The sequence below is a fragment of the Schistocerca nitens genome, chromosome 1, assembly GCF_023898315.1.
Source record: "Schistocerca nitens isolate TAMUIC-IGC-003100 chromosome 1, iqSchNite1.1, whole genome shotgun sequence".
NCBI lineage: Eukaryota > Metazoa > Arthropoda > Insecta > Orthoptera > Acrididae > Schistocerca > Schistocerca nitens.
Window position 1 is genome coordinate 1121996630 of NC_064614.1, and position 17041 is coordinate 1122013670.

At 39.3% G+C, this 17041-nt stretch overlaps 1 pseudogene; it reads right to left on the reverse strand.

Moving 5' to 3' along the window:
• The window catches only part of LOC126199186 (lysosomal alpha-mannosidase-like), a 153703-nt pseudogene that overhangs the window by 37839 nt on the left and 98823 nt on the right, over positions 1–17041 (reverse strand).

Genomic DNA, 17041 nt, shown 5'->3' on the forward strand with positions numbered 1-17041 from the left:
CGTTCCCAAGTGAAAAATGCGGAAAAGGAAATTATTATAAAGCATTTATTTTCATTAGTTTTATTTCTCCTTGTATCGCCAAAATGTAGACAATCAATAAATGGCATAAATTTAGAATAGGTATAATGTTAACTTTTTAGGCAGAAACTTTACATCAATACAACAGTTTGTAATTTTGTTTAGTCAGAACACGTTGAAAATAAGTTTTTCACAAGAGGTCTCTTGGGGGGGGGGGGGGGGGGGGGAGAAAAAAGGTGGGGGTTGTCTTATAATCAGTGTCATCTTGTACTCAGATAAATACAGTAGCTTCTTCTTATTCATCTTCATCTCATTTTGGTCATCTGAGGACCATATAAATTCATGTCAGCTTCGTTTCTTCTGATGTTTCTCCTCGTCCAATATTCTTCCACTCTCATACTTTGCAACTTCCTTCACTCTTCTTCCCATAATGATTTTGTTCTGGGCCTAGTCCTGTTTTTGAAACCTGTGAAAGCCTAGTTTTCTATTTAAAGTTCACCATGTTGTATATCTCTGGTTCCTGTATTCCAATTTCCTCCAGATCTCTCTGTACCTCTTGGATATTAAGTACTTTGGTTTTCTAGTTCATCAGAAACTGTACGAAATGTGCTAACCTCCCCTGGTTCATTCTAAGGATGTGTCCGAAAACAAGCTCCTCCTTTTCCTGATGATGTCTGAGAGGCTATCTCCTTTGGTACACAGTTCTTGGTTTACTCTTCTTATAAATTCACCATCTTCTGTCCTTTTAGGTCCCAATATTGTCCTCAGAATCTTTTGTTGCACCACCTCTAGTCTCTTAAGTACTCCTGTTCTTAGTAGGTCAAGACTTCCTGCTGCATATCAAGCTTCAGGGCAGATCACTGGCTGGTAATGTCTCAGTTTTGCATTAATTAAAATATTATTCTTATTGTAGATGTTCATAGTTTGTATGCTAAATGCATTTCTTTTTATTTTGTATGTGTGTTCTCACTGCTCCCTTTCCTGTCAGACCAGTTTATATCCTATCAATTTTCTCAGGAATTTAAATCTCTCCACATTCTGAATTTATACTGCCATCCATCTAGGAGCTGCCTTGATTTTTGTTATGAAGTGCATCTTCTTGACAGAGATCTTAGGCTTGCTTTAGTTGCTTCTCCCTGTAGTTCTGTCATTTGGCTAACCATCTCTTCTAATGATTCCAACAATATCACAATATCATCTGTGAATGCTAGACAATCTACTTGTATTCCTTTTTTCTTGCACATCGGTCATTTCACAAGTTCCTTTCCTTTCTCATTGCCACTCCCTGATCACCTTATCAAGAACACAGATAAACATTGAAGGGGAGAGTCCATCTCCCTGTTTCACACCTGTTTTGATATTTAAGGCCACAGAAAGTTTTCCTCTGAACTTCAACTTGTTATTTCACTTAAAGTCTGTTTTATCAGTTCACTGTATTTTCTATCCAAACTCATTTACTCTAAAATTTGGAACAGTGCTCAGGTATCTACTGAATCTTAAGATTTCTTGAAGGATGTAAATGTGAGCACAAACTTTTTGCTTCCTCTGTTTTTGATAATGATTACCAGTTTCAGATTCAAAATTTGCTCGGCACATGATATCCCCTTTCTGAAGACTGCTTGGTTCTCACCAGTTTAAGCTTCTATTCTCTTCTTGTGAATATTGTTATTTACCCAGACATGACTTCCATATTGGGTTACACTCCAAACAAATACTTCAAAGACTTCTTGACACTCACTAATTTTTTATCAATGTAAAGCTATTGCTCTCTTTCACAAAAGCTTTCCTTTATATTGCCAGTCTACATTTTGTATCTTTACTTTTGTTGTCATTAGTTCCTTTGCTTCCTAAATAGCAAAACCCACCTGCTATTCATGTCTATGCTCTGGCTGGGCATCCTAATCTAGGTTTTCCTAACTGATTTCAGACAATCTATCTTGTCCACTCTTCATTAAACACATATGTATATTCACTATACTGATAGTACTGCTTTGACTTTTGTTTTCCTTGTATTAAATTGTCAGAACCTCTATATTGTATAGTGCTACTTGGACAGATAAATTGCTAATACAGACACATGCAAGTCTCTCTTTTAGTATCATCTGCCTTACTCTCCATTACCCCTGTTTTAATTTTTTTAACGGTCACCTTACAATGTATTTTCTACACAATATCCATTCCTTTCAGCTCATTTGCAAAGTCCTCTACTACCCTTGGCTCACTATGTCCTCAACAAACCTTCAAATTTTGATAGCTTCACCATGAACTTTTATTCTCTTTCCAAATTTCTTCTCAAGTTTCCTTCATGGCTTGTTCAATGTGCAGATTGATCAACATGGGAGATAGCTACAATCCTGTCTCATTCCCTTATCAACTACTTCAAGCTACAGACTCCTTTCACACCCTTTGACTTTTAGAACTGTAGTTGGGCTTCTGTAGAAGTTCTGAATATGATTTTGCCCCCTGATTTTAATTGTGATATTCCAGAATCCTAAAGATGTATTCTAGTCAAGTGTCACTAGCTTTTCCTAGCTTAAAAAGATGGATATTTTAGGTTAGGCCTGAACGTCGAATTTATTTGTATCAACTGAAAATACAACTTACTTTAACCAGCCATATTTATTATTTTTCCTACAATGAGTCTCTGAGGATTACAGCTTACTCACCTCATGGATTTATGTCAATTACTAAGTCGTAGGCAATTTGCCGCATGTGAGTTTTAGATACGTTTTAGCACTGCCTTCCAGTGAGTGCAGGCTGATTTTCAATTCATATTTACATCACACATGCTTTCTATAAACTGAGCTAAGCAAGGATGCTGTACTGATAGTACTGCTATTGCTTTCTGCTACACATCTCTCCTCATCACAGGAATATACCCTTCCTCTATATACTTGGATCACAGCAAAAAAGATAATTGCTCAAAACAAAATATTCTCAAGTTACTGTAACTCCATCTTGTTACATTATGATAACTCCATCTTGTTCCATTATGATAACTCCATCTTGATCATGGCAGATATTTATAAAAATAAAAAGGGATAATTGTTGCACCATAACTTTTCTGTCCTTTTGCAATGGGGAGAAAAAAAAAAAAAAAACATTGTGATCTGCATCACATAATATGTAAAAAATAACATGGGGAAAATAATATGTAAAATAATAATACAATATGTTAAATCTGCTCCATCATCACACCAGCACATATTACAAATTGTTATTTTCATAGATTTATTTAAAGGAAATGACTACACCTAAGACCAGAAATTTTATGCATGAACTTTAATGGGTGAAGCATACTGTACTAATGCCATGTGTTTCTTTAAGGCAGGCTGCCTGATTACATTGTTATCACTGGCCCATGGTATGTTTGTACATGTAAGTTTGATCATATACAGTGTGTTAGCGTGCATGTAGGACATAACTACTTTCATTGTAAATGAATGCTTCTTTACCTTTGATAAATTTCTGTTTTACAGATGAACTTGCAAGCACTGCTTCAGAGCCATTAGGTCTAAAAATATATGCACCGGAAGATCTGTTCTCAAATACTACATTATTTCCAAGGAACCCTTTGTAGTAGTAGAAATCCTGCTTAACTTTCATCTCATGTCCTTGGCTCACAACACTTTTTATTTTCCCAGTAACATCATCAAACTTCAGACTAAATTTCTACAAAAGAAATTAATTATAAAGTTAATGCTTAAATGGAAAAATCAGGAAATTAATTAGACAAGTCAATATTTTTGTAAGATGTTCTGGAAATTAATTTCAATCATAAAAACAATAGTTTAGAGTCTACAGTTGACAAACAGTATTTTTAATATAGAGCTGACCTTATGACCTATTTCATATGCTTCATCAAGTGCTTCCCTTTTATATTTTTTCTGCTGCTCTTTATTCAGTTTGGTAACATAATAGGCTCGGAACCCTAATGGCGGCAAGTCTGTGGCTCTGAATATCAGCTCATTCGTAGCGTCACTCATTCTACCAGGTGCGGTCCGGACAGGCTCAGGTATTGGGACCAGCTGAGTAATTTGCTCCTTCCCTTTTTGTACAAACATAAAAATGAGCTGAACATATGTTCCTTATTCTTTGGCGTAATAACATACACAAAATCAATTCCATATAACAGTTTGCTGCACAAATATGCTTACCATTTGGATCTTTTACACTGTATGAAGTTGAAGTCACTGGAAGTCTCACATAGTGAGATGTAGGATAGCTCAATGGATTGTATACAAAAACAACAAAAGAATTATTCACTTCTGATACCTGGCACTCACTCACATTGAGCTTCAAACATGGCTTGATTGGTATTTCTGATAGTTCCTCTTTCACCACTGATGACTTTGGTATAATTTTCCTGTAAACAGATTTTATTAATTATCCATCACAATCCATAAAAATGGAAACCAATGTGAAAAAAAGGGTCATGGAAAGATTACTAATAATCTCAAAATAACAACAGTTAGCAATTACTTTGAACATGTGCTATCAGACCATATACTCTTAATATGTTTTCAGCTAACAGCTTTCATGGCTCCATAAGGAAATTTACTAGTATGGTTACCTCTCCTTTTCCAGAAATTTCCAATAAATATTTCAATGCACCTACTGCGTAGTTGCCATTAACATACGTATATGAAAGATGCAACTGCTGTTTTACCTCATTAGGATGCAAAAATACTGCTTTTTTTTCTTTCTTTTTCCACTATTATCAGATAAATTCACCATTTAAATTTTTTATATTTACTGTGAGTTCAACCACCTACACGGCATTCTCCATCTGTAATCTTCCATAATAACTTTTTTGTTCAGCACAGCTCACGCTTTCAGGAAATGAAAAGGTTATTCACATCTTAAACAAAAAGTCAGTTTTCCTATCTGTTTTCGCTCTCTATGGGCTCTACAACTTAACATGAGTTTTCATCCTATACTTTCTATTAAGTAATCATCCCCTCTTTTCCACTGTTCCCACAAACCATGATTTGCTTCTACTCAGTGCTGTGCTCTAGATGCACATTCAAAACTTTCTTCTTCAAATTAAGGCCTAAGTTTGATGCTAGTCGACCTCATTTAGTGAAAAACGTTCTCTTCATCTGTGGTCGTCCAATTCTTATATCCTCCATGATTTGTATGTAATGTGTGATTTTGTTTCTATGGTAGCAAAATTCCTTCACTTCGTATACTGCCTGGATTCAAAATTTTTATGTTAAGTTTGTCACTTATCTCATTTCTGCTACTACTGATTGTTCTTATCTTTCATTGGTTTTCTCTGAATCCAAATTATTTGCTCATTAGCTTCTATATTCAGTTCAACAGGTCCAGTAAATCTTCCTGACTTTTATTAAAAATAGTGGTGTCACTGCCAGCCTTATTTTTAATACCTTTTCACCTGAAATTTCAGTTTCATTCCAGAATCTCTTTTTTATTTCTGTCATTTCATCTTCAATGTACAAGTTTAAATGTTGGGCAGAGAGATAGCATATCTCTCACACACCTTTTTTGACCTGAAATTTTCTCTCTTGTGACCACATCTGTAGCTGAATGGTTAGTGTTTCTACCTTCAGTGCAGAAGGAACCCATTTTGCTTCCTGGTACACCCTTGAACTTTTTGATATAGAGAGGTTCGGAAGATGATCAACTCAGCCTCATGAGACCAAAGGAGAAGCTGTTAGAATAAAGAAACAGTGGCTTTGTCAAGATTCGTCTACTGGCAATAACAGCTGGAGGGATTGGTGATATTATAGATGGCTTCTCGTACTGCCTTTTAGGCAGCAGCCAATCAGTCAGAGCAGGTCTAAGACCTAATCCATGAGTGATATTTAAGTTTACTCTTCTCTTTTGGTCTTTGGTTCTACTTGCTCCCTTCTAATCCTTTTATATAGTGTACTCGTATATTATCCGTCTTTCCTGACAGCTTATATCTGTGTTTCTGAGATTTTCAAATGTTTGCACCATTTTGCATTGCTCAATTTTTTTTTAAATTGGCAAATCCTAAGAAAGTGTTTTGATTTTTCCCAGTCTTATCTCCAGTAGCAAGCTCTCCACTAGCAAGCACAATGCCAGAACCTCTTCTCTTGTGCCTTACCTCTCCGAATGTCAAACTGATTGTCATCTAACAGCTCCTCAATTTTCTTTTCCATCCCCCTTTAAATTATTCTTGTCAGCAACTTAGTTGCATGAGAAGTTTAATATTTATCTGCCTTTGATATCATTGAGACTGTGTGGATGATATTTTTAAAAAATTCTGATGTTATGTCTCCAGCCTCAAAGATTCTAAACACTAACTCAAATAATCATTAAGTTGCACTTCCCCCAATGATTTTAGAAATTCCAAGGCAATGTTATCAATGCCTTTTGCTTTGTTCCATCTTAAGTCTTCTAAAGCTCTGTCAAACAATCTCTACAACTAGGTCACTTATGTCTTGCACACTGATACTTTTCTTCTGTTACATGCAAGTAATTTGAGAGACAATCAATGTAGTATTTCCACTTATTTGCTCTCTCTTCTGCATTTAAGAGTGGAGCTATTTTATTCACTTTAAATGTTGACAGCTTTGCTTTTAATTACACATAAAGGTATTTTGACCTGTCTATATGCTGTATTTCTCATTTGAATGGCCATTTCCTTTTTTTTAATTATTAACATTTTTTTCTGTAGCCAATTCACTTCAGCTTCTTTGCAGTTCCTATTGATTTAACTCCTAAGTGACTTGTATTGCTGTATAACTTCCTTCTTTTCCTGTGCATGTCTTTATTTCTTTCTTATGTTGATAAATTAAATTTTTTCTTTTCTTATCCAATGTTTCTTTTCACAGTTCCCTTCCTTGTATCAACTTCTGTGAATGCCATTTTTAAGGATCTCCATTTGTCTTAACGGAACTGCTTAGTGTAGTATTGACCATCACAATACTTAGAGCCTAAGATGACTTGGAATACACAACATCAGTGCTTAATATTTCAGTATTACCCTTCTTTACACATTGATTCTTTCTGATGATTCTCTTAAATTTCAAACTATTCTTCGCCATTAGTAAGTTGTAGGATGAATCTGTATCTGCACCTATGTATGCATTACAATCCAGCATCTGATTTCAGAATCTCTCTCTCTCTTTCTCTCTCTCTCTCATCATGAAGTAATCAAGGGTCTTTTCCTGGTGTATCTCCCTCTCTTGTGATTTCTGAACAGTATATTTGTTATTAATAGTGAAAATTAATTTCAGCACACAAAGAGCCTATTTCACCCCCTTGTAGGGTGAATTTCCAAAGAAACACTGTAGTGAAAGTCAGGTCTTAGATTGTAAGGATCCTTCATGAGTATCAGGAAATAAATAATGTTGTTGTTGTGGTCTTCAGTCCTGAGACAGGTTTGATGCAGCTCTCCATGCTACTCTATCCTGTGCAAGCTTCTTCATCTCCCAGTACCTACTGCAACCTTCATCCTTCTGAGTCTGCTTAGTGTATTCATCTTTTGGTCTCCCTCTACGATTTTTACCCTCCACACTGCCCTCCAGTACTAAATTGGTGATCCCTTGATGCCTCAGAACATGTCCTACCAACTGATCCCTTCTTCTAGTCAAGTTGTGCCGCAAATCTCTCTTCTCCCCAATTCTAGTCAATAACTCCTCATTAGTTATGTGATCTACCCATCTAATCTTCAGCATTCTTCTGTAGCACCACATTTCGAAAGCTTCTATTCTCTTCTTGTCCAAACTATTTATTGTCCATGTTTTACTTCCATACATGGCTACACTCCATACAAATACTTTCAGAAACGACTTCCTGACAGTTAAATCTATACTCGATGTTAACAAATTTCTCTTCTTCAGAAATGCTTTCCTTGCCATTGCCAGTATACATTTTATATCCTCTCTACTTCGACTATCATCAGTTATTTTGCTCCCCAAATAGCAAAACTCCTTTACTACTTTAAGTGCCTCATTTCCTAATCTAATTCACTCAGCATCGCCCGACTTAATTCAACTACATTCCATTATCCTTGTTTTGCTTTTGTTGATGTTTATCTCATATCCTCCTTACAAGACACTGTCCATTCCGTTCAGCTGCTCTTCCAGGTCCTTTGCTGTCTCTGACAGAATTACAATGTCATCGGCGAACCTCAAAGTTTTTATTTCTTCTCCATGTATTTTAATGCCTACTGCAAATTTTTCTTTTGTTTCCTTTATTGCTTGCTCAATATACAGATTGAATAACATCGGGGAGAGGCTACAACCTTGACTCACTCCCTCCCCAATCACTGCTTCCCTTACATGTCCCTCAACTCTTATAACTGCATTCTGGTTTCTGTATAAATTGTAAATAGCCTTTCACTCCCTGTATTTTACTCCTTCCACTTTCAGAATTCAAAAGAGTGTATTCCAGTCAACATTGTCAAAAGCTTTCTCTAAGTCTACAAATGCTAGAAACATAGGTTTGCCTTTCCTTAATCTACCTTCTAACATAAGTCGTAGGTTCAGTATTGCCTCACGTGTTCCAGTATTTTTATGGAATCCAAACTGATCTTCCCCGAGGTCGGCTTCTACCAGTTTTTCCATTCGTCTGTAAAGAATTCATATTAGTATTTTGCAGCTGTGACTTATTAAACAGATAGTTCGGTAATATTCACATCTGTCAACACCTGCTTTCTTTGGGATTGGAATTACTATATTCTTCTTGAAGTCTGAGGGTTTTTCGCCTGTCTCATACATCTTGCTCACTAGATGGTAGAGTTTGGTTAGACCTGGCTCTCCCAAGGCTGTCAGTAGTTCTAATGGAACGTTGTCTACTCCCAGGGCCTTGTTTCGAATTAGGTCTTTCAGTGCTCTGTCATACTCTTCACGCAGCATCGTATTTCCCATTTCATCTTCATATACATCCTCTTCCATATCCATAATACTGTCCTCAAGTACATCGCCCTTGTATAGACCCTCTATATACTTCTTCCACCTTTCTGCTTTCCCCTCTCTGCTTAGAACTGGGTTTCCATCTGAACTTCTGATATTCATACAAGTGGTTCTCTTTTCTCCAAAGGTCTCTTTAATTTTCCTGTAGGCAGTATCTATCTTACCCCTAGTGAGACAAGCCTCTACATCCTTACATTTGTCCTCTAGCCATCCCTGCTTAGCCATTCTGCACTTCCTGTCGATCTCATTTTTGAGGTGTTTGTATTCCTTTTTCCCTGCCTCATGTACAGCATTTTTATATTTTCTCCTTTCATCAATTAAATTCAATATTTCTTCTGTTACCCAAGGATTTCTACTAGCCCTCGTCTTTTTACCAACTTGATCCTCTGCTGCCTTCACTACTTCATCCCTCGGAGCTACCCATTCTTCTTCTACTGTATTTCTTTCCCCCATTCCTGTCAATTGTTCCCTTATGCCCTCCCTGAAGTTCTGTACATCCTTTGGTTTAGTCAGTTTATCCAGGTCCCACCTTTTTGCAGTTTCTTCAAATTTAATCTACAGTTTATAACCAATAGATTGTGGTCAGAGTCCACATCTGCCCCTGGAAATGTCTTACAATTTAAAACCTGGTTCCTAAATCTCTGTCTTACCATTATATAATGTATCTGACACCTTCCAGTATCTCCAGGCTTCTTCCATGTGTACAACCTTCTTTTATGATTCTTGAACCAAGTGTTAGCTATGATGCCTTCAGTAGGCTTCCCTATTATACCACCCATGAGTACTAGAGTAGAGTTACCCATTCAACACTGTCCTGCACTTTCTCTACCCCTCTATCTTCTGCCTGTGACAATGGCATGTATACCTGAACTATTGTAGTCATCATTGGTTCATTATGAATTCTGAGCACAGTAATTCAATCTCTGTACTTTTCGTAGTAACTCACTCTTTGCTCTACTTTCCTATTGATAAGTACTCCTACCCCCATTATATCCATTTCTGTTGTCACTGATAAATTATCTAAATATGTCTGATCATAGAGTCTTATCTTATTTCCTATTATATTTCCATTAGGGCTTTCCATTTCTCTTTTCAAATTTTGTAGCTTCCCTGTCCCACTGAGACTTCTAACATTGTGTGCTCCAACTCAAGGAATGTTACCCTTTCATTGGTTTTACACTCATTTTCTCATAGTCATCTACCCCTTGGCTTCGCTACAAAGTTTTTTTACTCACCAAAAATTTGCTTTAACTTCCTGTGGTTAAGAAATCTCTACAATATAACCCAGAATTCTCTTCTCCATTTATGATCACTGAACTTGAGACAGCCCTTAGCCGTACAAAATGTAGAAACGTTATAGGTACAGATGGGCTCTATCCTGAATTTTTTGTGTACAGAGGTCCTACAAACTGAAAGCAGTTAGTTATCCTTTTTAATGAAATTCTCTGCATAGGAACACCACCAGTAAGTGGTAAAGTAATATAAACAGGGAGGAAGGACTTTTACCCAATATCTTTACTTAGCTTCCCATTGCAAATTAGTGAAAAGAATCTTCTCAGACCGAATAAAAGAAAAAACTAATTCTGTGCACCTGATGGTTCATACCTCGTAGAAGCTGCTGTGATCAGGTACTCTCACCAACTTCTCACATACAAACTGCATGCCAGAAGAAACTCATGACCAGGAAAGTTTTTGTTGAACTGATGGCAACTTAACGGCATGGTGTAGTGTGAGGCTCTAACACTGGAATTTCTGAAACCAGTACCTCGGAAGACTGTACGTAACCGCTTAAGCAGTATGAGCAGTCAGTGGTTTCAAGTGCACAACAATAAAGAAGAAGAGTGGATGATGTGTACTCAGTGACGGCTTGGCTCAAGGCTCTGTTCTTTCTCTTGTGTAATTCAGCCTCTACACAACAGATCTGTCAAACTTTACCTGCAAGAAATTTCAGTATGCAGATTACCTTGCATTTTCATACTGGGGGGGAAGATTTTTCTGAATGTGAAGAACACCTAACAAACAGCCTCATTAAATTTTACGAATATCTTAAGATGTGGCAACTTAGACCTAATGTTCCTGAAATGGAAGTACTGTTTGGCCATGATAACTTGACGACTGTGGTACTGCTACCAGAAGTGGAGAAAATCAGCACCATTTTAAAGATACTTGTTTGTCTCTGTGTGCTGCCAACATCAAGTTGCCCCTGAAGTCAAAGTATTAGGAAAGGCTTGTGTCCACTACCAAATAATTACTGTAAGCACTTGCTGCAAGTACTTGTTGCACAAGTGCCATTATTCTTAAAAATCAGAGTGGTCTCCATTGTTGTTACATTATTATTAACGAATAAAAATCGTGAATGAACACTAAACCAAAACAAAAAACAAGTGTTAAGAGGGGTGCATATTGATGTTACCAATAAATGCTATTTAATTAACTAAAATCAGAGAACTTCACTCAGATTAATGACTTCAAGGGCGTCATATGTAAATTTCAAACATCTCTTGTATATTGTATAATCAAATATTCAATAACAAGAAACAAAAATGTGGCACAGTATCTCACCAAGAGACTGACTTTTAATTACTCTGATTTTTGCACACACTATTTATGGCTTTTATCACAAATGTATGCATTTATGTTTACAGTAACTTTAAAAACCAGCAAAAATTTATAGACATCTGTACAGCCATTCTGCTCTCCCTTCTGGTAAAACAAACTGATTGGTAAACTCATTTCATACTACCTTTTCTGGTGACATCAAATATGTGTTTAGGGGTTCCAATGATACATTTGCTTTGGCCCATCTGTTTTTGTGCAGTTCATCTTTTCAACGCTGATATTTTCGCACCAGTACTGAACATTCACAGCTTTTGCAAGTTTGAGAAAAACTTCCACAAAATGAGAAATTCAGCAAGTATTTGCAACAAGATACAAGAAACTAGAATGAATTTTCACCTTGCAGCAGGGTGTGTTCCGATTTGAAACTTCCTGACAAATTAGAGCTGTGTGTCGGACAGAGCCAAACCTGAGAATCCGGTCTGACACACAGTTATATTTTGTCAGGAAGTTTCATGCAAGAAACTGTTTCCCCTAACTTGCGAACTTCCTGAAGTTGACGAAACTAATGGACATCATTGGGGGAGAGGAGGGGTGGAAGGGTGGGGGGGCATGTGGAGTTGCAGATATGGTGGTTCCTAATATTCCATCCAGTTCTGTGACTGTATTGATAGAGTCCCATACCACAGCAGGAAGATGATTTCAGGATTATGATGTTAGAATAGTTGCGAGACAGGCAAATAAACTGCAATGTCTCCATGAAAAAGGCTGAACTGTTATACAAAATAAAGGAAAAAAAAGCAGAGGCCACAAAGCAATCCATTTACCATCTTACTACTGCGATCTACATCCAATAGAACTGGCAGGGGCCAAATAAAATACAGTTTCAGGCAGAACAATGTCACTGGTGACATGTCGAAGGAAAGAGTGCAGAATCTTATTAATGTTGCTTTTCTTTCAGTTACTGCACAGGACTTGCAAGGTTACTGCAGGTAAGTGTAGCAGCAGAAGTTAGAGTATTGGACACGAGATGCAATAATGGAAATAGCCATTGATGAGGTTAGCATCAATTCCACACCCTCGAGCAATGATGACCATGACCTTGAATCACACAAATGACTGATCATTCACAATTCTTACAGGCACAGTGAATTACACTTTGTAAACATTACTACATACTATATATAATAGAGGGAAACGTTCCATGTGGGAAATATATATCTAAAAACAAAGATGCTGTAACTTACCAAACGAAAGCGTTGGTATGTTGGTAGAGGCAATAAAAAACACACAAACGCCCACACACAAATTTCAAGCTTTCGCAACCCAAGGTTGCTTCATCAGGAAAGAGGGAAGGAGAGGGAAAGACAAAAGGATGTGGGTTTTAAGGGAGAGGTTAAGGAGTCGTTCCAGTCCCGGGAGCGGATAGACAGGTATACACATCTACATCTACATCTACATCTATACTCCGCAAGCCACCTTACGGTGTGTGGCGGAGGGTACTTATTGTACCACTATCTGATCCCCCCTTCCCTGTTCCATTCACGAATTGTGCGTGGGAAGAACGACTGCTTGTAAGTCTCCGTATTTGCTCTAATTTCTCGGATCTTTTCGTTGTGATCATTACGCGAGATATATGTGGGCGGTAGTAATATGTTGCCCATCTCTTCCCGGAATGTGCTCTCTCGTAATTTCGATAATAAACCTCTCCGTATTGCGTAACGCCTTTCTTGAAGTGTCCGCCACTGGAGCTTGTTCAGCATCTCCGTAACGCTCTCGCGCTGACTAAATGTCCCCATGACGAATCGCGCTGCTTTTCGCTGGATCATGTCTATCTCTTCTATTAATCCAACCTGGTAAGGGTCCCATACTGATGAGCAATACTCAAGAATCGGACGAACAAGCGTTTTGTAAGCTACTTCTTTCGTCGATGAGTCACATTTTCTTAGAATTCTTCCTATGAATCTCAACCTGGCGCCTGCTTTTCCCACTATTTGTTTTATGTGATCATTCCACTTCAGATCGCTCCGGATAGTAACTCCTAAGTATTTTACGGTCGTTACCACTTCCAATGATTTACCACCTATGGCATAATCGTACTGGAATGGATTTCTGCCCCTATGTATGCGCATTATATTACATTTATCTACGTTTAGGGAAAGCTGCCAGCTGTCGCACCATTCATTAATCCTCTGCAGGTCTTCCTGGAGTACGTACGAGTCTTCTGATGTTGCTACTTTCTTGTAGACAACCGTGTCATCTGCAAATAGCCTCACGGAGCTACCGATGTTGTCAACTAAGTCATTTATGTATATTGTAAACAATAAAGGTCCTATCACGCTTCCTTGCGGTACTCCCGAAATTACCTCTACATCTGCAGATTTTGAACCGTTAAGAATGACATGTTGTGTTCTTTCTTCTAGGAAATCCTGAATCCAATCACAAACCTGGTCCGATATTCCGTAAGCACGTATTTTTTTCACTAAACGTAAGTGCGGAACCGTATCAAATGCCTTCCTGAAGTCCAGGAATACGGCATCAATCTGCTCGCCAGTGTCTACGGCACTGTGAATTTCTTGGGCAAATAGGGCGAGCTGGGTTTCACATGATCTCTGTTTGCGGAATCCATGTTGGTTATGATGAAGGAGATTTGTATTATCTAAGAACGTCATAATGCGAGAACACAAAACATGTTCCATTATTCTACAACAGATTGACGTAAGTGAAATAGGCCTATAATTATTCGCATCTGATTTATGACCCTTCTTGAAAATGGGAACGACCTGTGCTTTCTTCCAGTCACTAGGTACTTTACGTTCTTCCAGAGATCTACGATAAATTGCTGATAGAAAGGGGGCAAGTTCTTTAGCATAATCACTGTAGAATCTTAAGGGTATCTCGTCTGGTCCGGATGCTTTTCCGCTACTAAGTGATAGCAGTTGTTTTTCAATTCCGATATCATTTATTTCAATATTTTCCATTTTGGCGTCCGTGCGACGGCTGAAGTCAGGGACCGTGTTACGATTTTCCGCAGTGAAACAGTTTCGGAACACTGAATTCAGTATTTCTGCCTTTCTTCGGTCGTCCTCTGTTTCGGTGCCATCGTGGTCAACGAGTGACTGAATAGGGGATTTAGATCCGCTTACCGATTTTACATATGACCAAAACTTTTTAGGGTTCTTGTTTAGATTGTTTGCCAATGTTTTATGTTCGAATTCGTTGAATGCTTCTCTCATTGCTCTCTTTACGCTCTTTTTCGCTTCGTTCAGCTTTTCCTTATCAGCTATGATTCGACTACTCTTAAACCTATGGTGAAGCTTTCTTTGTTTCCGTAGTACCTTTCGTACATGATTGTTATACCACGGTGGATCTTTCCCCTCGCTTTGGACCTTAGTCGGTACGAACTTATCTAAGGCGTACTGGACGATGTTTCTGAATTTTTTCCATTTTTGTTCCACATCCTCTTCCTCAGAAATGAACGTTTGATGGTGGTCACTCAGATATTCTGCGATTTGTGCCCTATCACTCTTGTTAACCAAATAGATTTTCCTTCCTTTCTTGGCATTTCTTATTACACTTGTAGTCATTGATGCAACCACTGACTTATGATCACTGATACCCTCTTCTACATTCACGGAGTCGAAAAGTTCCGGTCTATTTGTTGCTATGAGGTCTAAAACGTTAGCTTCACGAGTTGGTTCTCTAACTATCTGCTCGAAGTAATTCTCGGACAAGGCAGTCAGGATAATGTCACAAGAGTCTCTGTCCCTGGCTCCAGTTCTGATTGTGTGACTATCCCATTCTATACCTGGTAGATTGAAGTCTCCCCCTATTACAATAGTATGATCACGAAACTTCTTCACGACGTTCTGCAGGTTCTCTCTGAGGCGCTCAACTACTACGGTTGCTGATGCAGGTGGCCTATAGAAGCATCCGACTATCATATCTGACCCACCTTTGATACTTAACTTTACCCAGATTATTTCACATTCGCATTCGCTAATAACTTCACTGGATATTATTGAATTCTTTACTGCTATAAATACTCCTCCACCATTGGCGTTTATCCTATCCTTGCGGTATATATTCCATTCTGTGTCTAGGATTTCGTTACTGTTCACTTCCGGTTTTAACCAACTTTCCGTTCCTAATACTATATGCGCACTATTTCCTTCAATAAGAGATACTAATTCAGGAACCTTGCCCTGGATACTCCTGCAGTTTACCAATATTACGTTAACTTTTCCTGTTTTTGGTCTCTGAGGACGGACGTTCTTTATCAACGATGATGATGTTCTCTCTGGTAAGCCGTCAGGTATTTTATCGTTTCGCCCAAGGGGGGGTCCCTCTAACCTAAAAAACCCCCGTGTGCACGCCACACGTACTCTGCTACCCTAGTAGCTGCTTCCGGTGTGTAGTGCACGCCTGACCTGTCTAGGGGGGCCCTACAGTTCTCCACCCAATAACGGAGGTCGATGAATTTGCAACCATTATAGTCGCAGAGTCGTCTGAGCCTCTGGTTTAGACCCTCCACACGGCTCCAAACCAGAGGACCGCGATCGACTCTGGGCACTATGCTGCAGATATTAAGCTCAGCTTGCACTCCGCGTGCGATGCTGGTTGTCTTCACCAAATCAGCCAGCCGCCGGAAGGAACCAAGGATGGCCTCAGAACCCAAGCGGCAGGCGTCATTCGTTCCGACATGTGCTACTATCTGCAGCCGGTCACACCCAGTGCGTTCAATAGCTGCCGGAAGGGCCTCCTCCACATTACGGACGAGACCCCCCGGCAAGCACACCGAGTGCACACTGGCATTCTTCCCCGACCTACCCGCTATTTTCCTGAGGGGCTCCATAACCCGCCTAACGTTGGAGCTCCCTATAACTAATAGGCCCGCCCTCTGTGACTGTCGGGACCTTGCCGGAGAATCGGCCACTGGCCCAACAGGTGAGGCATCCTGTGGTGGCTCGGAAACGATGTCATCACCACTAGGAAGCACCCCATACCTGTTGGAAAGGGGTAAGGCAGCCGCCACGCGGCCAGATCCCACCTTCGCCTTTCGGCCAGGCACGCGCGAGCCCACCACTGTCCGCCATTCACCCTGGAGTGATGGCTGACCGGTAAGATGCTCACTGCCGGAAGACGCAGCGACATCAGGGGTTCCATGTGATTCCAAGGCCACCGAAGTAGGCATAGGTCTCACCACAGTTGCCCCAACGCCACTACGAGCCGACGCCTGCGCCTCGAGCTCGATGAGCCTAACAGACAAAGCCTCCACCTGTCCCCGAAGAGTGGCCAATTCTCCTTGCGTCCGCTCACAACAACCACAGTCCCTACACGCGCGCACACACACACACACACAAACATATGTATCCATCCGCACATATACAGACACAGGCAGACATATATAAATGGAAAGAGGCTGGGCAGCGATGTCAGTCGAGGCGGAAGTACAGAGGCAAAGATGTTGTTGAATGACAGGTGAGGTAAGAGCGGTGGCAACTTGAAATTAGCGGAGGTTGAGGCCTGGTGGGTAACAGGAAGAGATAATATATTGA